At 37.6% G+C, this 25,159-nt stretch overlaps 2 long non-coding RNA genes across 4 annotated transcripts in view; both read left to right on the plus strand.

Annotated features, from left to right (window-relative positions):
- The window catches only part of LOC119238980 (uncharacterized), a 511,870-nt gene that overhangs the window by 138,591 nt on the left and 348,120 nt on the right, over positions 1 to 25,159 (plus strand). The window lies entirely within an intron of this gene.
- Positions 6,564 to 24,838, plus strand: LOC129144910 (uncharacterized). The gene is made up of 4 exons (XR_008549722.1): positions 6,564 to 6,581; positions 14,172 to 14,287; positions 17,917 to 18,084; positions 24,733 to 24,838. It is a non-coding gene; the product is annotated as an uncharacterized LOC129144910 (long non-coding RNA).

Genomic DNA, 25,159 nt, shown 5'->3' on the forward strand with positions numbered 1-25,159 from the left:
AGCTTCGAGATTAGGTTGTTTCTTTGAGTTCTTTCTTGTTTTTTGATGTGAGCTTCTATTGCTATATATTTTCCTCTTATTACTGCTTTTGCTGCATCCCATACATTTAGAATATTGGTGTCCTCCTTGTCATTCAATTCAAAGAATTTTTTAATTTCTTCTTTGATCTCCTCGTTAGTCCAGTGGTCTTCCAGTAGTGTGGCTTTTAATCTCCATGAGGTAGGATAGTACCTTGCCTTCTTTTTATGATTTATTTCTAGTTTGATGCCTTCGTGGTCAGAAAAGATGGTTGGTATGATTTCAATCTTGGTGTATCTGTTGATGTTTGTCTTGTGCCCCAGTATGTGATCGATCCTGGAGAATGATCCGTGTGCGCTTGAGAAAAATGTGTACTCCGTATTTTTTGGGTTTAGTGTTCTATAGATGTCTGTTAAGCCCAAATGCTCTAGGTCCTTATTTAGAGCTTTAGTTTCTTTACTTATTTTTTGTCTTGTTGATCTATCCATTGTTGATAGTGGTGTGTTGAAGTCTCCCACTACATATGTGTTTTCTCTGATGTCTGTTTTCAGAGAGGACAACAGTTGTCTGATATATTTTGGTGCTCTTTCGTTTGGTGAGTATATGTTAATGAGTGTTATTTCTTCTTGAAGTATTGTCCCCTTAATCATAATGTAGTGACCATTGGGGTCTCTTTTTATTTTTTTGAGTTTGAAGTCTGTTTTATCTGATATAAGTATAGCTGTTCCTGCTTTCTTTTTTGGCCCATTTGCTTGTAGGATTGTTTTCCATCCTTTGACTTTGAGCTTATTTTTATCTTTTGTAGCTAAATGTGTTTCCTGGAGACAGCAAAAGGTTGGGTTTTGTTTCTTAATCCAGGCTGCAACTCTGTGTCTTTTTATTGAAGAGTTTAGTCCATTTACATTTAGAGTTAATATTGATATGTTAGCATCTGTATTTGCCATTATGTTTGTCTTTCCTTTGATTTTATTTATTTATTCTTTTAATAACTTTTTTTTTTTTTTTGCTCTTCTTTCGTTGTTATTCGTCCCTCTGAGGTTCTGGCTTTAGGATTCCTTGTAGTATTTTTTGGAGTGGGGGTTTAGTCGCAATGAAATTCCGGAGTTTCTCTTTGTCTGGGAAGGTCCATATTCTTTCTTCATGGAGGAAAGAGAGCTTTGCGGGATAGAGTATTCTTGGTTGGCATCTGTTTTCTTGGAGTCTGTTGACTATGTCCCTCCACTCTCTCCTTGCCCGTAGTGTTTCTTCAGAGAAGTCTGATGTCAGCCTGATTGGTTTTCCTTTGAATGTTATCTGTTTCTTCCCTCTTGTCAGCTTCATTATTTTTTCCTTGTCCTGGATTCTTGGGAGCTTTACTATTATGTGTCTTGCTGTGTTTTTCCTTTCGTCGTGGAAGTTTGGTGTTCTTCTTGCTTCTTGTATATCAATTTTCAGCTCCTTCTTCTCATTTGGGAAGTTCTCTTCAATTATATCCATGAATATTTTCTCTGTTCCTACATCTCTCTCCTCTCCTTCTGGAATTCCTATAACTCTTATATTTCCTTTCCTCATGGAGTCAGATAGTTCCCGAAGTCTTTCTTCATTCTTTTTCCTTCGTACTTCTCTTTCCTTTTCTGTTTTGGTTCTTTTTATTTCTGTGTCTTCAAGATTACTTATTCGTTCTTCCATTTCATCTATTCTGCTTTCATTGCTTTTCCCAGAGTTCTTTAGTTCCTCCATTAATTCTTTGATCTCCTGCATTTCTCTTACTTCCCTCTTTAGGGACTCAATTTCCTTCTTCTGATCTATCACTTTTTTAATCATGGCAATTTTAAATTCTCTTTCTGGAAGGCTCAGAAGTTCTTCCAAGTTGCTGTCGTTGCAATCTGGGGAGTGGTTTTCTTTTTGTGGTGTGCTTCTTTCCTGAGGAGTTTTTAGGTTGCGTGTGGTTCTTCTACTCCCTACTGTCTGTTTTCTAATTTGTCGTATGCGTTGGGACACTGTGTTGCTCGGACTGACTGACATCTTGGGTGAACTTCTCCGCTCCCCTCTGGCTCTTCCAGGAGCCATCTCTGTCTTCTGGGGGAGCTTTCTGCTGGTTTTAGGCAGTTTTTACTGAAGAAATGTCCCTGTTCTCAAATGGCGAAGCGGGATGCAGTCCCTGCGCCTCCGGTTTCAGGCACACTCTTCTGCGCACCCAGTCTGCCCCAGACGTGGGTGCCTGCTCCCTCTGTGGGCTCAGACTGCTGGTCGGAAGGGGCCTGGCGTGGAATAACTTCCCGGCTGGCCACTGGGTCCTCCAGAAACCTTCTGCCCTTTTCAAGCAGTCTTAAGAAATGTCCTGTTTTATAGGGTGTTAGTGACTTTTTTTTTCCTGGTCGCTAGGTGGCGCCAGAGATCTCTCCTATTGTCCTTGGGGGGCTGTTTTTCGCCTCCCCCCACCCCGTGGGACAGAGAACAGAGCGGGAATGGTAGGGTACACCTCAACAGCTTTGGGGTGCTGTGTCTGCCTTGTGCCCCACCGTCGTGGAGAAACCACGCCCCGAATTTTCGTGCCCCGGGTCTCAGTTCAAAGCCCTCAGTTCCAGGACGCGGGCTGTAGCCCAGTTCAGTGGCACGGGAATGGCGCCTTTTGCACCGCTCCCGTGCCTGGGCGCCTGGTTCCTGCTCACTCAGGGAGGGACCTTCACCTCAGTGAGGACCTCCGTGCGTCTCCCCGCAAGCCTAGGTCGTCTCCCCGCAAGCCTAGGTTGCAGGCGCGGGGACCTGGGCAGCCGCGATCCAGGTCTGCACTTGCTTTTCAAGCTCCCCGAGCGCGCCGCTTTCCCGCGCAGGCTTACCGGCAGCCCGGGCTGTGTGCGTGTCTCCCGGGGTCTTTGTTCTTCTCTAATGGCGCCCGGAGCTGTTCGCTCACCGCCGCGGCGGATCCTGCAGGGTTCGCCTCAGCTCCCGTTCACGGGGTGTGGTGGCTGCAATAGTTCCTTTCCACTCACAGTCCCGCTTGCTGCGTCGTTTGTTCTTGTGGGCCGTTTTGGTTTGTTGTTTCCTCCTCTCTGCCGGTCGGAGAGTGCCGCCTCTGTGGGCGGGGGAGGGGAGCAGGGTTCTGCGCTTCCCTCCCTTCTAGTCCTCTTTTATGGCCAGTTTCTTCTTTGGGCAGTTCGCTGGCGTCACCCGTTTATCTTCCGTGTCCCAGTTCTCACTGGGACCTGCCGCTTTTCCTCCCTATTCACTTTTTTTAATGGGAGATCTTACTCGCAGCGTCTCCTTGCCGCCATGTTGCTCCGCCCCCTCAATAATGACTCATTCTGTTTTGAAATGCTTATGTGTGTAACTCTCAGGAGAACAAAGCTGCACTTCATATGTTTCACGAGAACTACTTTGGCCAAAATAATGGGAAGGTCTAAGCAACCTACTTCTTGATTCCTTTCTCTTGGGCTCTTTCTCTAAGTTTGTGGTTTCTAGAAAACAGCTCCTCTTTTAATAGAGGTGGGAGCCTAATAGCCACAAGGAATTCTGCAAAAAGTATTTCGAGAGACAGTGATTCAGAGACTCAAAAGTATGTTTACTTGGGGCCAGTTATCTTTAAAATTCTTTACCGTTCCTAACAGAGGCTCCAAGTCCTCATACAAAATCCTGATCATGCTGGCTGATTCTATTGATAACTGTGTTTTTCTCCCTAGATCTAAGGGATATGTGGAAGGCAGTCAAAATCTGGAGAACTTTAAAATGATAGGGTAATTAGTCAAAACTTGTAAAAACCTAGGGTAAGATAGAAAATAAATTAAACTCCAGATCATATGAAGGAACTCCAAATTTTTGAGAAGCAGCTGATAGCATAGAAAAGCCAAGAGTGGAAGTCATGTCTGAGCACAGTGAAATAAGTGAACCAATAAATAATTGAGTGTGTATTATCTTCCAGAAAAATCTACTGGGTACTTTTTCTTCAGTAGTTCTACTTGAGTAGTGTATTCTTTCTTTCCTTTTTTTAACCAGAGAAAGAAGTAAGACTGAGAGAAGTTAACTGATTTTCCAAGGTAACTCATGTAGTGAATAGTTTGTAGTTAAATAGCTTATAGTGAAAGTCTAGTTTGTCTGAATACAAAACCCACTGCTTTCTTGATATTCTTTCCAGGGGCCTGAATTTGTTATTTTGTCACAAAATTATGTGGAAGAGACTGGGAAGATAACTCTTAAAATGTCAAATCATTCTCCTATAAAGGATTTTGCCAGAGCTGTGGAAATATGGCCTTAGGATATATGATAGACTGTGAACCAGATCCATGTCAAATACCTCTTGACTCTGGGTTTTTTTTTTTTTTTTTATTCTTTCCCTGCTGAGTTCCCAGTAGAAAATGAATGTTAGTTGTTTTTCTCTTGATGTTCATGGTGTTTTATTCCACCCCATGAGATTATCTCCTGTAAGTGATATTTCTTTCAAATTTGGGATAGGTTTGAATAGGGTTAGTTCATAATCCTTCTAACTAAGACAGCCTGAGTAGGTATAAGTTAAATTAGTTTGGCTGGTGCCAAAATGTGATCAGCTCTTAATGAGTGGTCTGCAGATTTTTTTTTTATGACTGAAAGATTGATTCTCTCATTCTCTTCTTGAAAATTAGAAAAGCTCTTCTGATTTCATTTGCATGTTGAGATTTTCTATTGTGAATTGTATTCAATTTAGCACACTGAAATACAGCAACAAATCTGTTCATTTAATCTGCAGATGCCTGAGCCAGTATCTCTGCAGCAGGAGATATCCTACTTTTGTGTGTACATGTGATCAAGAGCAGTTGTTTGACTATAGCTCTTATTAATATAAATCAATATCTACAAAAATGTATCCTCTGTTTCTGCGATTCATATTTATATAAATAGAAAGGTAATGGATTTAGAAAGAGGTCCAATAGGTTTGAGCTTGTAGAATTATCCCAAGAGTATAGGCAGGATTGAAATATTTCAAGGTGTTTTGGAGAGGGGTGTTGATAAAGTATTTCCATGTTTGCTGAGTGCCTCTGAGCTGGCAGATTCATACTAATAAAGGCAGAAGCAGGAATAGTTATAATATGCTTAATTAACTCTAAGCTTATTTAATGCCATGGTCCAGATGAACTCTAGATAGGGAGATATAATACATATAGCTCATTAAAAAATAATTTGGACTTCTCTAATCTATATTTGCATAAAGTTCAGGTCCTTGTCCTGAAGGTATTAATTATTATTTAATATTATTATTGCAAATGGATGCTCATGAAAAAAATATAATTAGAGGAATGCTAGGCAACATAATTCAATTTCATATAACTTACTCATGCCAGTTATACCATAAGATTCTTTTGTCTTTAGGAAACATCCTTTTAAAACAGGTTTTTAATAAAATCCATTTGTATAAGTGAGATCCTAGCTGAGAAACATTAAAAAATAAACAAAATTAACCTATTTGTTTTTGTTTATGTAAATTGGAAAGGTACTTGCTAGTCCCTTTGTTTTTCCATAGGGATTAGGTTATTTTTGCTTTGATCATATTTTAGAAATCATTTTCTTAAGAATATTATGTCTTATTTTGAGAAAATATATGCAGAGAATGAAAATAACCTGATTACCTCATATTCAATGCAATCTTTATGATATGATTCTGGAATTTTATGATGAACTACTAACAGTGAATACTTCTAGAAGTCAACATTCTAGCAAAGGAGCTGTAATGGCATTCTAAATGAGAAACAGTAACTTGTGCTGACAGTGCTATGAGAACTTTTTCCTTCTAATTTTATGGGTGGTATATTTTTAAAAAAGTTTTCTCTGTTTCATGTGTATATAGCATGTCTGTTTTACAGCAAGAATGTTTATTAACATTCTTGATATTTGCAAACAAAGGCAAATGATGGAGAATAGACAGGGAAAATAATATGGGGAAGATATTACAAAGGAGTAGGATTTAGAATGATTCAATATTAACCATTCCCTCTCTTATTCTAGGTACTGGGCTATGTGTATAACCAATTTCACTTCATTTCAGTGATAAAGATTGTACTTTGTCCCTGCTACTGTTTGCCAGGAGGTGAACAGCAGACTAAGCCGGGTATGACTTGCACTATATTCTGTCCCAAAATTTATCTACCCTTGCTTTGCTGAGGCTCTTCTGGATTATACTTCTTAATTCATCTCTTGTTTTTCAGATTGTTTCCATGCAGAAAAAATCCTTCAAAACAGCAAATAGCCTTTTTCTGTATTTCCCCCCTGAATTTCGTATTGGACCTGCAGCTGCTTTCAAAGTTTCCCCAATTACTTTAGAATCTCTGGGATAAGACTTTTTCTTTTCCTTCCTACCTCTGGTTTTTGCGACTCATTTATAAAATAATAGATTTTGTTAAAGTAATGTTGCACTATCCTTCAAGGAAACTTCAAGGCTGCTAATATTGTGATGGTGTCTTGAAGATAATCACTGAAACTGAGTTATGTCTGTGTTCTACTGACCTGAAGCTGCTCTGCTGTGGCAACATTGAAGCTACTGTTAATGCTAAGAAATCTCCAGTTAGGCATTCTGTTCTGTGTTGAGGGGCAGAGAAATGCTTTCTTTCACCTTCGTGGTAAGTTTGGGTACATGTGTCCCAAGCTGCTCCATACTTCCATTATCTCATGGCAATTATTGTAGAAATTACTTTTATTTTCTTTTGAAGCCAATTTCCCTGGAACACAGATGTGAGCTTATGAGGTTAGGTTAAAGAATAAAACACCTGCCCATGACTCCCTTCATCTTCTAATTTGAAACAACAGTCTCAAATTGAGGTGGCATGTTTCATTCTTTTGGATAAAGAATAGTCTAAGTGTAAATGCCAATGAAATTAAACCCTTGGCTGTTTCAACCCACCAGTTCTTTAAGATGTTTCAGTAAAATATGAATCTTTGAGCACAGTTCATGACTAAGTTGAAAACAAGCCTCCGCCCCTTCTCTCCTAATATGTAATTCATGTGCTGTAATGCCCATATACCAAGCCAGAATTAACAGTTTTATAAAGATCCACTTAGCTAATGTTATTTTTAACATGAATTTTTATCATAGGGCTAAGTCATTTAGAATAGAGGATATTTGAATATATTCTCATATGATTTCTTATGTGTATATTGTTTAGAGACATTTCACTTTAAATCAGGACATTTCTGTGATTTTTAGTTTAGGTAGAAGATTGATACCCAACTTCTAGACAGTACTCTGGAGCAAAGTTTGGTTGTTTGAGAGGTAGTGCTGGGACAAGGTGCAGGACAATGTCTTGATTTGAGTGCTAAAAGATGGGTACAAAGAACATACCTAAGGTCAAAACTGTGTATACTTAAAATCAGGGAGATGAAAGCGAAGACTTAGAAGGTGTCGTTCTGACTAATATGAAGCTTCTGAGACAAGCAGGGAGGTTGTTGTCTGTAAAGCTCAGATAAGCAACTAATCAATATGGCAAAGGGTAGCTTATTAATAGTAACAGATAGGATTTTTGCTGGACAGCGACACATATGAGGCTGTCAATAGTGATGAATATGAGCCAATGCATGACTTGCACAGAGAGAAGCTTCAGTCAGTCTCCTTGGCAACAATGAAATTGGAGTCCATTATTTAGAGTATAGAAGTCTGTTTTTGTTTGTTTGTTGTCCACCTCCCCTACCCTCAAACACAAGATTGTCTGATGAAAGTGCTACATGAACTTTTTTTAATTAAACACTTTCATTGTGGTAATGTTGGTTTGCAACACTGTATATGTTTTAGGCGGTATATGTTCGCACCTCTTCAAATGTATGTTATCATCCCATACCTACCACCAATGCACGCATAATCCCCCACCACAGTCTGTTGCTTCCCTGCCACCTTTGCATCCACCCCTCTCCCATTTTCATTCTGATAGCCTCAATTCTGCAATAAGATTTCTTGAGTTTGATTTCCTTTGTTTCTTTATATTCCATGTGTGAGTGAAATCATCCAGTATTTGTGTTTCCCCTTCTGACATATTTTGCTTAGCATAATCCCCTGCTAAATGAATCGCTTAAAAATAAATTTTACTTATCTTTTGGGGAGGGACAAATCTGCCTCAGGTTAAGTATATGCATCATCTACACACAGAGATCAATTTTAGTCATGCAGAGTCTGGCAAGGTGGTGGCAGAGTTAAGGCACAGGACTTGTCCAGATACTCATGACAAAACTGCTCTAAAACAAAGCGAAAAAACCACTGAGGGGGAAACTGATGACTGCAGCACAGCATAGGAAAATCTGGTCTGATGAAAAGGAGAAGGAGAAACTTTAAAAGCAAAGTTGGTTTAGAGGGATTACTGGTCAGTATAACCCATAAGAGGGAGGAGTGACTGTGATGCAGCACCCACCTTTGCAGTTGACTTGGGCATACACTAACGTTGGGGCTCCTGAGTCTTAGCACCATACCAGATAAAGGCACTGTACCAGATAAAGGAACCCAGGAGAGAGGGTGCATTGCTGGAGAGCTGTTGAGGTGTGGGCACAGAGTGAGGTCTACTAGCTTGAGTCTGATGCTCATAACACAGAATAGCTCTAGTTTGACTTGGGTCAGAGGACCTGGGCTGCCCATTAGAAGAAGGTACAATTTGAAGCACAAGATGAGATATCCAAAACACCTGTCATTTCCCACAAAGTAATGCTTGAACAAACTGAAACTTGAGTACTTACCAACGAGTGGACACCCCAGGATAAGACTTTGTGCTGGGGAGGAAATGAGAACAGTGTTGGTTTGGGATCCTATATCAACAGCAGTAGCTCCCAGCATGGCATCTGGTGCTTAAAAATATCCTGAAGTAAAAGTGGACACCTGGCCACAAGAGCCACTAAGATCAAGGAGCTGGCCTGAAGGAGGAGATCATTGTGGATCTTCACCACACAACTCGGGCACCTATGGCATAATGGGAATTAATATTCCTGAGTACACTGGAGTTGATCCTTTCGTGCCCAATGCCCTGGTGCTCTTTTATACCTGATACCCCTTGCTGATACCAGACCCTGGATTACTCCATTTAATACGTGCAGACCCTCTTGAAAATCTGTTCCTATTAAAATCTATAGAAAATTGAAAATAAGAAGGAAAATACATTACAATTGCCAGAGCAAGAAAACCATGAAATGACCCTTGGTGTAGCAGCATTGCAGAACATGGCCGAAGGAGAATTTAGGGCAACAGGTTTGGCTCTGCTGATGGAACTCAAAAAAAAAAAAATGCAAGATATGAAACAACAGAACAAAGATAAGGAAGACGTGAGACAGCTGCAGTTACATATAATGGTGCTAAGAAACACCATAACTGGTTTAAAAAATATAGCCAAGGGCCTCAGTAGCAGACAGAGAGAAGCAATGGTGAGAATTAATGAGCTTGGAAACAATGTTGCAGAACAAAATAATAGAATAATGTAGAGAAAAAAAGAATTAAAAATTAAAGCAGTGTGAGAGCCCTCTGGGACAACTTAAAGAGAAATAATACCCATGTCATGTGGGCTCCAGAGGAGAAAAGAAAGAGAAAAACATAGAAAACTTATTTAAAGAAATGACCACTGAAAAATATCTCAATCTGGGAAATGAGCTATAAGTTGTGATCTAGGCCCAGAGAGTTCCAAACAAAAGAATGCCAGACAAACAGACACGAAACATATGATATTAATGCTATGGAGAACCAGTGGCAAGGATAGAATATTAAAAAGTATCAAGAGAAAAAGGTATAACCGAGCCTCCCTGGGGGTGCAAGGGATTAAGCACAGCACCATGAAGCAATCCGCAGCCTCTGCAGCACGAGTTCAATCCCAGGCTGGCCAGGGAGCAACCCACATGGCACAGCAGATCTCTCCTGACTTGCCCACTGCTCCCCTCAGCAGTGTGTTTCAGTCAGTCTGCCTGTTCTGTTTCCCACTCTGTCTCTGGTGAATCCTCTCACCCCCCCATACCTCTGACCTGTACCCCAGCTCTTGTATGCATAACTAAATAAATCTTTAAAAAAAAAAAGGTGTAACCTATAAGCGCACCAAACAGAATGTCAGTAATTTTTTAGCACAAATATCATAAGCGCTAAGGGACTGGAAAGAGCTGTCTAAAATACTAGAAAAAAAAAGCTTCCAGCCTGGAATCCTGCACCTGGCAGAATTAACAATCACATATAAGAAAGAGTAAGAAGTTTCATTGAAAACAAAAGCTAAAAGAATCTATCGACACCAAGCCACATGTGAAAGAAATCCTGCAGGTGTTATTATTTTTTTTAATTTTAAAGATTTATTTATGCATACAAGAGCTGGGGTATAGGCCAGAGATGCCGGGGGTGAGAGGATTCACCAGAGACAGAGTAGGGAACAGAACAGGCAGATTGACTGAAGTACACTGCTGAGGGGAGCAGCAGGTGAGACAGGAGAGGTCTGCTGCTCCATGTGTGCCACTCCCTGGCCGGAGATCGAACTCCTGCTGCAGAGGCTGGGGAATACTTCTTAGTGTGTGTTTAACCCCTTGCACCACCACGGAGGCCCCTGCAGGGGTTATTTTTAAAGAAACAGAACAATGAATATGGAGATAACAGACACTTAAATCACTCAACATAAGGAGAGAGTAAAATGTGGCCCATCAGAATCAGCCAGATATTGGCCAGTCCAACTGTTTACACAACTAGCCCACCATATACTAATTTCAGTAGAACCCTCAAACAAAAAATAATAGAAGTAGCACATAAGATAATGGAAATGCAACTTAAAATATAATAGGAAGTCAGCAAAAATTAGACATAAATACTGTAATGGAAGGATTTCAAGGCAGGAAATTTTAACTGGTTGGAATCTGAGAGTTACAGAAGAGAACCCACTGACTGGTAAAAAATGTTAGAGAACACCTTATTTCATTTGTGTTTCAATTTGAACATTTCTTGTTTATGACTAGTGGTTGAAAATACCTATTTTGATTCACACTGATGAACTAAGAGGACACTCTTTGGCATACCCAAGAGAGAATGGTATTGTTTTAATAACTCAATTTTGGGGTGTAGGTTAATTACTAGTTCGGGATATTGACTCCATGGTGGAGAAAAATCAGAGTTAACAGTGTATTGGCAATAAAATAAAAGAAGTGGAAAAGGTGAATGTGATCCTGAAAATGAAGAGCTCAGAGCTTTGGTCCTGGTTATGTTCCAGGGAAAAACAGACTTGTAAATTCTTCCTACCTCAAACACACACATCTTCTTTGTGCTTTCTCACTACTTCATTAAGGTACATCCAAGTGGCAAGAAACAAACATGTTTGGATCTTCAACGTAGGTTTACAGAATGAAAGTGTAGGAAGTTGCTTCAGCAACCAAATATCCAGGCTTGAATGAGTTCTTTGTGTGTCTTCAGAAACTTAGTTGTCTCATCAGAGGCTAGGGTCCATTGCCTATTTTTCCAGTTATTATGCTGTTTTTTTCTTTTTTTAACTGCTTGTATTTGCATCCACTTCTTGCTTTATTGTTTTACGTTATGGTTTTTGCTTGCCTATAATATACACTCTTATTTTTCTTGCTTATTTATTTCTATGAATCTCTTAATTTACTCTCTAACTGGGTTGGATTGTCACAACGAATGTTGACATCACCTTAAATGTTCATAATACTTAAGATAGCCTCCACTCCACTGGCCAGCTTCTGATAACTTCATTCAGGAAAAGGCAGTGGTTATGGACAAAACTCAGGGTGATGGTCAGCTTTCCAGAATTTCACTGTGTAGTTCATTGTTAATTTTTCTCAGATGATAACTGAATAATATTTGACAGCAAAGGTCAAGAGAAAAAGACCCTTCAAAAAGGTGAAATTCTGAAGTCACAATATCACCTTTCTGCTTTGCTCAGCATCTGACCACTCCTGCATAGAGGCACTGAATGGTATCTGAATGTATACCATTTAAATGAATGTGTACAGAAGTCAATAAATATTTAATATGCTGTACTCTGTCCATTAAAATTTATTTTAAATATCTTATTTTCTTTTGTGTGTGTTTCCTCATTGTTAACAATGTCATTGAGAGATCAAAAGGGGTTATCTCTAAAGGTAGAATAAAAATTTTAATGATTGGTCAGGACTCCTAAAGGCAAGAATATTCTTATTTTAGCACTTGGCTCACTATTGTAAATTGTGCATTTGAAAGAATCAGGCCACAGCAGGGTAGAGTTGACATTCTTTCATTTTTTTTTTTTGTTCATCAGGTGTAAGAAATGAAGGACAGCAACAACACTTCCCATGCTGTCATTATTGACGAATTCAATACCATCTAGAGAGCTGGCTCTGACAGTTGATCTGCTAGACTGGCTAACCAGTTCTTTAATATGTTTTGAGAGAGCTCTAAGAAAAAATTACTGATTGAAAAGGATTGAGTCACATACTTACTGGAATTTTTAAAATAGAATTGAAAAAAAATCAAGCTTAGTCTATTTTCTTCAATCTGTTTTCTTTAGGATCAGGACACTATATGATACACATCCTGGTAAACATGTAATAATGTTTCCTTTTCACCTAGAAACTTTGCCTACCACCTGTTTCTGAGCTCATTCAGACATCAGATCTATTACATGTTAGAATATGGTGTTAAAAATAAGAATCTAAGGTGAGAATCATCTAAAAAATGTAGATACAGGAGATGTAAGCCAATGAGTGCATCAATGAGCTATACCCAATTGATAATGATATATACCGAATATAGTGGAGGTATATCAGATGCAGTGAGAGAGCAACTCAATGTCATTTAGGAGAGATTTCAGACAGGAGCTATGTTTTGAACTAAAACTTGACAATATTGCCTTCAGGGATTCTGAATTTATTAAATCCTATATACCAAACTAAGTGTCCATATTACTGCTCCCACCATGTTGCATCAAAAAATTCCAGGAAGTGGAATTATATTTTTACGTAAATAAATAGATTTTTATTCAGAATAGGAACTATGCTAAAGAGTTTAACTCCTGTTTCCAAATTTACATACCTAGTAAGAGATGTATCCAGGAGTCAAACTTGACTCAGTCTCATTTCAAAGTCTTTGCTTTTAGTGATTACACTGTACTAGCTAGTCTTATGTGATGTGATGTAGCATAGGATAGTGTGTGTGTGTGTGTGTGTGTGTATACATATATGTCATATTTAAGTCAAATGAGGTGTATGAGTAGAATTCGTCAGGCTTGTTAAAGCAAGACTAAATTATTCCAGATTAGTATTATAAATTAAGGATAACAGAGTGGTGGACAGAAGGCACTCACATTTTGTATGCTATTGGTAGAGGGGTACCACTGTAGATATTAATATAGCGCATCCTTATGATATGATAATCTCTCTTTTAGAAAAATTATTCTGGGGCAGAACAGAAGAGAAAGGAAAGTAAGCAATTTCAGCAGCTCAAGTCTTAGTAGGTACAGCATGACTGAGGCAATGGAAATAAAGAAGACAGAGAAGAGAAATACTAAAGAAGTGGATAGAAGTTATAGGACTTGATAAAAATCTGAAAATGTAGGGATAGGATAGGTAGGAATAAGAGCTGACTACTTTTCTGGCTTAGCTGGCTTGTTGCCTGGTGGGATCTATCATAGAGAATAGCGCTAAGGAATACAGGAAAAGAAATATATTAGTAATGGTGTAGTAAAGAAGAATAATGGAAAGTTCCTTTTTAGTTGAGTTTGAGAAACCTGAGAAACATCTGAGCAGTTACAGTAGAGTTCAAGTTGGATAGGTAGGTGAGCTGAAGGAAGATGACTGGAACCTATTAATGTATATACATTCTAGGGAGACTATTGACACCTCCCAAAACCCATGATGTTATCTAACTTATGATATATCCACTTAAGGGGCTGTGTTAGAAATTAGTTTGTGTATACAGAAGTTAACTACTTTCATGGGGTGTCCAACTACTTAGAAATAAAGAGGTCGCGCCTCCCTCTGTGCTAGGGAAACATTCGATTATATGAATAGATTCAATTCTTCATCCCTCCCTACATACAAATTCTTTTGCCATGTGATTTTAATGTTACTCTAATTAAAAAGTGGAGTTTATTTCTCTGCCACTGATTATAAGTTCAGCCTTGTAATTTGATTTCGTCAATGAAAGTTAGCAGTTGGAATGGATGAGAATGCTTGAAAATGTGTCCAGTGACATTTCTGCTTTCACTCCTCTGCCTATGCCATGAGTTTAGCCTGCTGGAGGGAGATGAGAGATGTGTGAAGCAGAGCTGAATTGCTCCAGCCAACACAGAACTAATCCAGAGGTATAAGTCATAAGCAGGCATGCAGAAGAGCCTCAGATGTTCAGGTGAGTTCATCTGAGACTAGAAGAATTATCTGGTCAAGCCCAGTATAGCCCATCAATTTGTGGACTTGTGAGCTAAATAGATGTTTACTGCTCTAGGCTACTGAAGCTTTCTTTCATTTGTTTCACAACCTTTTTTTGTGTGTGTGTGTCCTGACATTATTAAATTTTATAATTTCCTCAACTAGACATAGTTAAAAGTTGTGATTGAGAGAAAACTATCACCATTGTTTAATGCTCTTTTTAGATAGATTAAATTGCAAACAATTCAATCTCTACAAGAGAGTTTTAATGTTTTTTAAGTAAATTTTTGTCTAAAGATCATACAGAGTCAAGATATCACATTTAAACTCCAGGGTGATTATCATTTGGTGAATCTTGAAGAAACACTTGCAAATGATTTGCAATGATTGCAGAGATTCATGTCAGGCGTCTATGAGTCTATGTTGATCTTATTCTTTCTAGGCATAGACATTACTTTTTGGAAAACAAAGTACATACATTTTACTATAGCTAAATATATCCCCAAGTTAACATGAAATTTATGGACTACATTATGGATATAGAAATGTTGGGGATTTTAGGAGAGGGAAAAAGGTGACCAAATCGTGGGTCCTATGAAGTGGGAGTATTTTGCTGAGATGTAGGTTGGTAAGCACTTTCTTTCAGTGACTGAGGATTATATTCTTGCAACAGTATGTCTTGGCAAAAACCCACAAATATATAATATATACAGTCACATGTTAAAAAACTATGAAAATTATAAATCAAGTTAACATCTCATAATCCCAGGTCTATCTTGATAGATTATAGTCTCTAATCCTAATTCTTATGTTTCCTATATTCTCTTTTCTATCCTCTTTTAACAAAAAGTCAGAAATAGGGCACAACAAAAACTAAATATCTAGTCATTGATGTTCATTATTTTTAGAGTTAGAATATTTTTCTTCTTTTTATTTATATTTTTAGTGAGGTAACATAGGTTTTTTTTTTTTTTTTTTTAAGAATGATTATATCTTTTTTTTTTTTTTTTTAAAGATTTATTTATTTATTCATACAAGCACTGGGTACAGTCAGAAGCGCAGGAGGGTGAGAGAATTCACCAGAGCCAGAGCGGAGAGCAGAACAGGCAGAGTGACGAAGTACACTGCTGAAGGGGGCAGCGGGCGGCAGGAGAGGTCTGCACACCATGTGGGACCCTTGCCCGGCGGCCGGGGATCGAACCGGTGCTGCTGAGGCTGCGCGCAGCTTCGCAGCCCAGCACTCAACCGCTGCGCCACCAGGGGAGGCCCCGGTAACATAGGTTTTTAATGTTTACATTATAGAGGTATAGGTTCTGCCCCTTCAGGTGTTACTACACTGCACCCACCAATTTCCCTTCTTTTTTATCTTCTGTCCCTTTGTTCTTTTCTTAACTTCCTGTCCTCCCTTCTAGTCTATAAAATGCATAGAGTACCCAAAAGAACACAATTCAAATGTTCAAATACTACTGCAAATATAACTTGGAAGCTTATGCAGTATTATGTCTTTAGCTCATTTTACCTTTTCCTCTGCTCTGATAGTCTTGGTTCCTCAAATCATGCTTTCTTCACTCTGCAGTCTATTCAGCCAAACAAAATCCCTAATGCAGCTCTTCTCCTTTGATTTTTTCCCTAGGTTCCTAATATGAATCTTAATGGTCAGGTGCAATATTGTGAAAGGATGATGTTCTAGAAGTAAGGTGAAGTGACTCTTAGAGAGTATCATTAATGTCATGAGGAAAACTTTGTTTTAGTAAACTTCTAAATTTAATTATTATGCTTTTTCTCTCTGAAGAGAATAATTGTCATTCTTAGCCAGTATTTTCTTTGATTCCTTTGCACATTGAAATAGGCTCTCCTGTTCACTTTATTTCCTTGATATAAATGAGTAACGTGAGACTGAAATACTTTTAATGATGGCTACAAAGTCTCAGAATTAATAGTTGACAAAGTGGAAGCTAGAATTGTGATATCTGTGCCCCAGACCCTTTTCTTTTCTTTTTCTTTTTTAAAAAGATTTATTGTATTTTATTTTTTTAAAGATTTATTTATTCATACAAGCACTGGGTACAGTCAGAAGCGTGGAAGGGTGAGAGAATTCACCAGAGCCAGAGCACGAAAGCAGAACAGGCAGAAGGACCGAATACACTGCTGAGGGGAGCAGTGGGTGTAGCAGGAGAGGTCTGCGTGCCATGTGGGACCCTCGCGCGGTGGCCAGGGATCGAACCAGCACTGCAGAGGCTGAGGGCAGTTTCACAGCCCAGCGCTCAACCGCTGTGCCACTGGGGAGGCCCAAGATTTATTTATTTATATAAGCACTGGGTACAGTCAGAAGCATGGGAGGGTGAGAGAATTCACGAGAGCCAGAGTGGGGAGCAGAACAGGCAGAAGAACTGAATTACACTGCTGAGGGGACCAGCGGGCGGCAGGGGAGGTCTGTGCGCCTTGTGGGACCCTTGCCAGCAGCCGGGGATAGAACCAGCGCTGCAGAGGCTGCGGGCAGCTTCACAACCCAGCGCTCAACCACTGTGCCACTGGGGAGGCCCCAGACCCTTTTCTGTAATACCCTGATGCTGAAATTAATAATGAAAATTAGAAAAATATGATATATGCTTTTCTCCTTTCTCTTCAGAACCTATGTTATATTATCAATGATGGATGAACTTGACTATGGCCAAGAGGAAAATAGGTTACGAGTGCAAGTTTATGTAGGAAGTAGTGTCTACTAAAGATGGAAGGCTAGGTATTTTGAATCTCAAACACTAGCAATTGGTGTGGGTGTATAAACATGTTAGGGGAGAAAGGACTGTGGCAACGTATGGTTGATCTTATCTACCAAACAGGGAGAATTTTGAGAGTTGGAAGGATGCTAACTAGGCTTGACACTGAGGAATAACAGACATAAATTGTGATAGTACTAGGTAGACTGAAATGTATGATCATTCTAGGCATTGGGAATTAGGGTTCATCAGGAAAACAGTAATGATTTGAGGAGTTGGTAGGCCTTATGCTAGTAATTAGCATTGAGCATTGTTTTTCCTCTGAAGCTTCCCATTTCTCTATTCTGAGAGAAAGATTCCATAGATAGCAATTGGTTATTGCTGAAGTTCATACCTTGCCCTTTCTTTTCTTTCAAGTAGGGTTTGAAAGAAGGTGTTTTCAGCAGTATAGTATAATACTATACTGTATAGTATAATACTATATATGGTATGGTATAATACTATAACACTGTATAATCTACTTTTAATTTGATCATTATGCATTTAATTTAAGTTTTACTTTTATTCATACAATTGTACTTTTGCGAATTTAGCTCATTTTCTGGATAACCAAGGACCTCAAAGACTTCCTGTAATCTATTCCCCCCAAAAAAATGAATCTCAGTTTTTTCAAAATCCTTATTTTACCTTTGTAGGTCCCTGAGTTCTTGAAGATGAGAAATTAATTTTTATAGACTGAATTGTGGCTCCCTTCAAATTCAGATGTTAAAGTACTAGCATTCAATATCTCAGAATATTATTGTATTTACATATGAGGTCTTTTAAGGAATGGTTAAGTTAAAATGAGGACTTTTTGGTTAGGCCTAATCCAATCTAACTAGCATCCTTATAGGTAGAAGAAATTTGAAGACATGGCAAGATGCCAGAAACATGTGTGTGCACAGAGGAAATGTGATTTGATGACACAATGAGAAGACAGTCATCTGTGAGCCCAGGGGAGAAACTTCAGAATGAAACCAACCCTGGATACCTTGATGTTGGAATTCTAGCCTTTGCGACTGTGAGAAAATCCTATTATTTAACTCATTCGCTCAGTGGTATTTTGTTACAGTAATCTTAGCATGCTACTACTGTGATCATCATACATTACTTTGTTACCAAATGCTATGCCCTTTCTTTTTATTTCTGTAGATCCTCAAATTTCTTCCTAGTCTAGCTGTCGTTGGAATAATTCTTACTGTTCCACACCATTTTATCCTTGCGTTATTCCCAGGAAGAGTAAAGCATTCAGTAATTATATATATTTATATATTTAACAACCTTTGATAGCTTATTAAGGAATAAGCACATAAAAAGTACTATAGCAGATCTCAAGTTGTAATATGACTTTTAAATATTAAAAATAATAATAATATATAAAGATTAGGTATGTATTAATATATGACTGGTTCCCCCCCCATACCCATTAGTTAGAAAATCATAATTTCTTCAAGTCACGAAATTGTAAGAGTGAAAAAAAAATCTACCTTCTTAGGCAGCATATGCTTTATTTTTTTTTATTTTTTTTTCACAGTTTTTAAATTAATTAATTTATTTATTATTTTTTTTTTTTATTTTTTATTTTTTATAGAGGCATGCTTTATTTTATTTGTTTGCTGGTTTGTTTGTTTGTTTTGTTTATACATGCACTGGGTACAGTCAGAAGCGCGGGAGGGCGAGAGAATTCACCAGAGCCAGAGCGGGGAGCAGAGCAGGCAGAAGGACCGAAGTACACTGCTGAGGGGAGCAGCGGGCGGCAGGAGAGGTCTGCGCGCCATGTGGGACCCTCCTCAGGTGGCCGGGGAGCAGCCGGGGATCGAACCGGCGTCGCAGAGGCCGCGCGCAGCTTCGCAACCCAGCGCTCAACCGCTGCGCCACCGGGGAGGCCCAATTAATTTATTTTTTTTATTTTTTTTTTAAATAATAAATTTATTTTTATATTCCCCATACAATTGCATCCCCCCCATTCTGACCCCAATCCCTCCCCTCCCACCCCCGCCCCCAAAAAGTGTCTCTGGTTCATAGTTTTTTGTTGATTTTGATTTTCACTTTCTTATAGTTATTCATTTTCCTGGTCCCTTATTTAAGTTTTCTAGATTCCTGCTATGAGTGAGACCATCCGGTATTTTTCTTTTTCTTTTTGGCTTATTTCGCTGAGCATGACCCCTTCCAGCGCCATCCATGTTGCTGCAAATTGCATGTGTTTATCTTTTTTGAATGCTGAGTAATATTCCATGGTGTATATGTACCACATCTTCTTGATCCAGTCATCTATTTTTGGGCATTTGGGCTGTTTCCAAAGCTTAGCTATTGTAAACAGTGCAGGCAGCATATGTTTTAATGTTAGGTTTTAAGAAGTCATCTCAAGTACATTTCCTTATATATAGAAATTACTAAATTTATTTATTGACTCATATATAGGAATTAATTTCTAGATAGTTGTGTCAAATTTTGAAAAGTCAAAGTTGGAGGCTCAAACCCCCAAGTATTTTCACATGGGAGGTGCTTTCTAAATGTTGCTTGAATACATGAATTTTAAACTATCCATTGGCATACTTATAATACAAAACTCTGAGGGAGCTATCAAGGTCTTGGTGAAAGGGGTTATTGCAAGAAGATCCCCCCCCCCATTTAACTCAAGATGGTAAAATCAGCCTTAAATTTGTTTAGCTTGGTAGTTTCAGGGATACAACTGCTGCTTGTACCCTTCCGTTGTGTTCTGGAACAGGCAAAGTATGAACTAATCCTTTGGTAGTGTAGTAGTACTTTAGCAGCCACTGGATAAAAGTGAGTTTCTAAGTTAATGTTCTTTCTTATTAACAAATGTCAGAAATTGAGATAAGGAGAGAGGTTGCGGTTGGAATTTTCCTCCCATAGGAACACATCTCTTAGCTCTTATGGGTTTAGTACACTTTTAATATTTTAATGAAGGCTTTTCATGTGCCTGTGCTACTTAATATTCCAAATTAAGGTCTATTCTCCTCCTGATATGCACATGTAAGTCCCATTATGCATCATCAAGGGGAGTGTGTTAGCAAAGCCTCTATCTGTGTGGAACAGCACATGCCTTAAGCACAGAAGGTCAACAATTGCGCTTTGACTAAGCTAGGGCTACTTAATGAGAGCTTCAGTGCTTCAGTAAAAGTGTTTTACATTTTAGTCAAAACACCAGAGTTGGATAATGATAAGTTTCAATATGTTCTCAGTTAAAAATAATTTCATAGTTATTTTAAAGTCATTCTCCACTTCCAGAGGAATAACACATCCGATCCATGATGTGAGGGTTACCTTAGGATTTTCAGAAAAGCACAGATTTAAGCTTTTGTAGCTAATATAACTTGGTTAACCTCCACAGTCTTTCCATTTAGAATCTAATGACCTAAATGTATGAAAGGCTACTGGTCTACCACTAGGACTGTGAGATTAATTATCTAGAAAGAAAATTTTCAACTATCTAACTAATACTTCACTAAATGAAAAATGAATAGGGATAAGAATAACTTGATCAAGAAAGAAAAAAAATCAGTGATATACTGCAATTGCTAGTGATGAACAAAAAGTAATGCATTGGGGCAAGATACTTCTTGGGCAAATCTGTTCCATAGGAAATTTCCCACATGTTTATTTGCTTACAGAGCAGGTAATATTTCTCTCATATTCTGCCTAGTGATTGATGTTTGTTTCATCCTTAGATACCCTTTTTCTGCATTATTATGAAAATGGAAAATATCTAGATCTTCCATCCATAGAAATCACACACCTTATTTAAGAATAATTAAATAAGAGATGTAAATGTCTAGCGCCTCCTTAAGAAACATTGAATTGACATAATTTCTAGACTAGCATTAATCTTGGAGAAAACTAATGAATATGACAATCTGTTGACATATTTGAGAGACTCTAAGCTAAATATTTGAAAATTAAATTATATCCCCACAAGTACCATCATTGGTACTTCATTGTTTTAAGCTAAGGTATTGCTTGTGAGTGCTATAAAGGCCAAAAGTGAAAGGGACTCGGGAGATTACAAAGCACATAATCCTGATTTTATAATGAGGAACTTGGAAGCACACAGTCTGCTACTAAGTTATTACCTATTATACCTTGCTGTGACATTTATCAGATCCTTTAAAAATAACTTGCTATACATGCTTTTTGTTAGTGGAGAGGTTTTTCAGAAGTCAAAAGAAACAGATACTGTCTTGGGATGTGTTCCAGTTATCTATTCCTGCATAACAAACTACTATCACAAAACTTAGGAGTATAAAGCTACAACCATTTTTGCTATCCTCTTAGATTGATTCAGTGACAGGGAGTGAGTCAAAGGGCTAAAGGCTTGAGGATTCCCTTTCAGATTTTTCACTCACATATCTGACACTTACTATGTTGGGATGACAGAAGAATGGGTTTAGCCAGGAATGTTGATTAGGTAATCTACATGACTCCACTCCATCACAGAAGTCTTACAATAGTTTCAACTTGTTACACAGTTGCTCAGGGCACCAAGAGCAAGTGTTTCAGAAAGAAGGTGGAAATTACATAGATTTTTTTTTTTTTATGACCTAGCTTTGGTAGTCACATAGCATAATATATTGGTCAAAGCAGACGCAACCTTGTCCAGATTGAAGCAGAGGAAACAGGGATTCCACTTATCAATGGAGTGTCAAAGAATTTACAATTCTGTTTTAAAACTGCCTCAGAGTGAATTGAAGTGGAGAAAGAAGGCTATGAGGTAGTTCAGACTCTACATGAGCAGTGACATTAATCTTAAGCTTTCTCTATTGTTATCTCTAGGTCTTAAACATCATTTTCCATTTATAAGAAAAGTAAAATAAATATATAAGACATGAAATCTCTGTCTTTGAATTTTATTGCAATTTTTGTTAAATAATATTTTCTCCCAGGGCTTACATAGAAGGTTGGGATTTGGTATCTTTTTGACAGCCAGAGGTAATGGAAGAAAATAAACATCTAACAGGGAGGAAGAGTGAATATTTAGTCCACAGAATATTTATTTTTTAAAAATGATAATTCGATATATCTTGCCTAAATATTTTGCACTGCTGTAGTTGAAAATTAGGCAAATGTGCTTGTTACCTGTTGGTCTTAATCTTTCTTTTAGCCTTGACTTTTCACTTCTGCTATAAACACATAAGGCTATAAATCTTATTGGATGACAAAGTAAATTGACATAGCTATTTAAGGCATATGAATGATAAATGGGATAAAGGAATAATTTAATTAGTCAGAATGAATTCTTCAACCTAGTCAGAATTCCTGTTATTACTTGCTTTAGTGAGTTGGTTTGCTCCACTGGTAGTATCTGCTGAACTAGGCAGGTTTCCTGAAGTAGGAGATTTGGACTATAACATAACCGTTTATATGGTCATAAAAAGTCTTGAATAAATTTTACAGGTTAAGACCTTTTATGGCTCATGTTAGCTAGACCAAAGCCCCTGAAGTGGAAATGGACCGTGTTCTTTGAGGGGGAGTTAATCTACAGAGTGTGGGTAGCCATCTCTTGCTATTAAATATAAAGAAGCAGTGAGAAAAGATGGGATTTGAGTTTGAGAAGTGGGGAATGGGAAGCAAATGTGCAGGGAATCAGAGATGAACAACTACCTGGCTCTACTGAGAGGTAGATAAGAGGTTCTGCTTGCCTCCTAGTGATTTTTGGGACCCTGGTTTTAGTTATGGATTTCCTCAATTATCCAAAAGTAGAATGTTCTTATTTGATATGATTTTCAAGGTTAATTTTTGGATTTTAGAATGCTCAAAAATTTTCCCATGTAAATTAATGGTAATAGCACTTCCAGACTCAACAAGTAATCTAACAAATCATACGAAATAGGTCCATTCTACTTTTGTATAGTGGGGGAAACCAGTATTTTTAAACTCTGGAAAGTCATGTTATCAGTGAAACACTTATAGACTAAAATTAATTTGCACCATTTAAACTTTTTAAATTGGTATTCTTTGAAAAAAAATGGTTTTAACACTTACCTCTTATGTGCAATGCAAGAGGCTGAGCATTATGGACAGAGATATGATCAACAAAGATGAATTAGACAGTGATATTTTCCTAATAGAGATAAAAAAAATGAGAAGGGAAATTAGATATACACATATGGATATAGTGTTTAGTATATGAAACTACTTAAAAAGGTGGAAGATACATTCATTCAGCACTGATCTAGGCACTTGAGATACATTTGTGATCAAAGAAAAATTAAAATACCTTCTAGTCTAGATCTTGTAAGTAAATTAACTGTTTTATTAGAAGATGATAAATAGCATTATGTTTAACATGTGGCCTATTGGGAAAAATTGTGAGCTATTTCATTAGCTGAAATAGAGACTATATATAATAGAAGTCATTTTAACTGTTAATCTGAATTTGACTTTGTGAATATGGCCTTTGAGATTTTCTTATGTTCTCAAAGTACACTGGGCAAATACCTAACTAGAAATGAGGATGGAGAAGTACTGCAATGGGCCACAGAGAAATAATTTTGAAAGACTTAAAGTTTAATGAGATACAGATGAGAGAGAAGAAAAAATAATACAAGTGAAAATATGGGAATAGAGATGAAAATACTTTATTGAAGAATGTGGATTAAGCAAAAGGACCCAGGTCCCTTATTTAGGTTTTCTAAATTCCTGCTATGAGTGAGACCATCTGGTATTTTTCTTTTTCTTTCTGGCTTATTTCGCTGAGCATGATCCCTTCCAGCTTCATCCATGTTGCTGCAAATTGCATGAGTTTATCTGTTTTGATTGCTAAGTAATAATCCATTGTGTATATGTACCACATATATACTTCTTGATCCAGGAAAAATACTAATTATAATAAAGTAAAAATCAAAATCAACAAGCAACTATAAACCAGAGACACACTATAGGGAGGGGGAAGAGGGAGTAGGATCAAAACAAAGGGGGAAGTGGGAATTGTATGGGGAGTATAACCAAGATGAAAATGCATACATTGTGCAAAAATGAAAAATGATGTAAAAATATATAAAATTTAAAAATAATAATAAAAAATTAAAAACAAACAAAGAAAAGAAAAAGGGCCCAATAAAGAAGACAGGAGAAGAAACAGTAGTAGATGGTCAGAGGAAAGCTTAAATGGACAGTCAGGAACCACAGTTGGACTGTACAGAGGAAGCTCAAAAAAGGCCATGGAAAAGGATGAGAAACACACACACACACACACACAGGCCAAGTTTTTGTTAAATTTCAGGAGAAGAGTTTAAACTGTGTGGTAAGAGTTACAAGGAATAAGCAAAAAAGCAAGAAAGTGAAAAATAAAAGAGGTGAAGTGACTGTTTTTGAAGCTGTTTGACTGTAAGCAATGCTGGAGATAAGCACAAAAAGCACTCATTCCTAAACCCCAGTAATTTTTTTTTTTAAATTTCATTTTATTGTGGTATAAGGTTGATCCTTTTAATAAATTTTCAAGTGTACAATATCATATCATTGACTATGGGCACAATGTTGTTAAAGCACATCTCCAGAATGTCTTCATTTTGCTTAATTGACACTCCATTTGAACTTGTACTAAAATAATCTGGAATATTTTAGGACTTTTTGACTTCTTGGTCTGTGAGTTCTTTTGTCTTAAAGATTCCTGTTTCCCTGAGTTTTAATCAATTGTTCTTCTTTTCAGTTGGTTTACAGGATAGCACTGCAGAATCCATCTGAATAGCTAGACAAAATGTCTGAGAGTTAATTAAAGAAATTATTGATGAAATGTCATTTGTTTCTGAAGCTTATCAAAGAAAATGAATATTAATCCAAGGTCTTACATGACAGCAGACTGACACAACTGTTTCTTGGTATACCAAATCATATTTGCTTTCGAAAGAATTGTTCCTACAACTTTATTTAAAACAATACAACTGTCTTAGAAAATATTTCAACTTTATTGAGATATAATTGTCATGCAAAATTGTAAAATATTTAAAATGTATATCTTGCGATTTGAATTATGTATACATTGTAAAAGAATTCCACTCAATCAATGCAGCTGTCTTTATGTATTACCCATACATTTTTTTGTTAGCGCAGATATGCTCATATGTAGGCAAGTATAT

The sequence above is a fragment of the Talpa occidentalis genome, unplaced genomic scaffold (genome assembly GCF_014898055.3).
Source record: "Talpa occidentalis isolate TD23 unplaced genomic scaffold, MPIMG_talOcc4v2.1 talOcc4.11, whole genome shotgun sequence".
Taxonomy (NCBI): domain Eukaryota; kingdom Metazoa; phylum Chordata; class Mammalia; order Eulipotyphla; family Talpidae; genus Talpa; species Talpa occidentalis.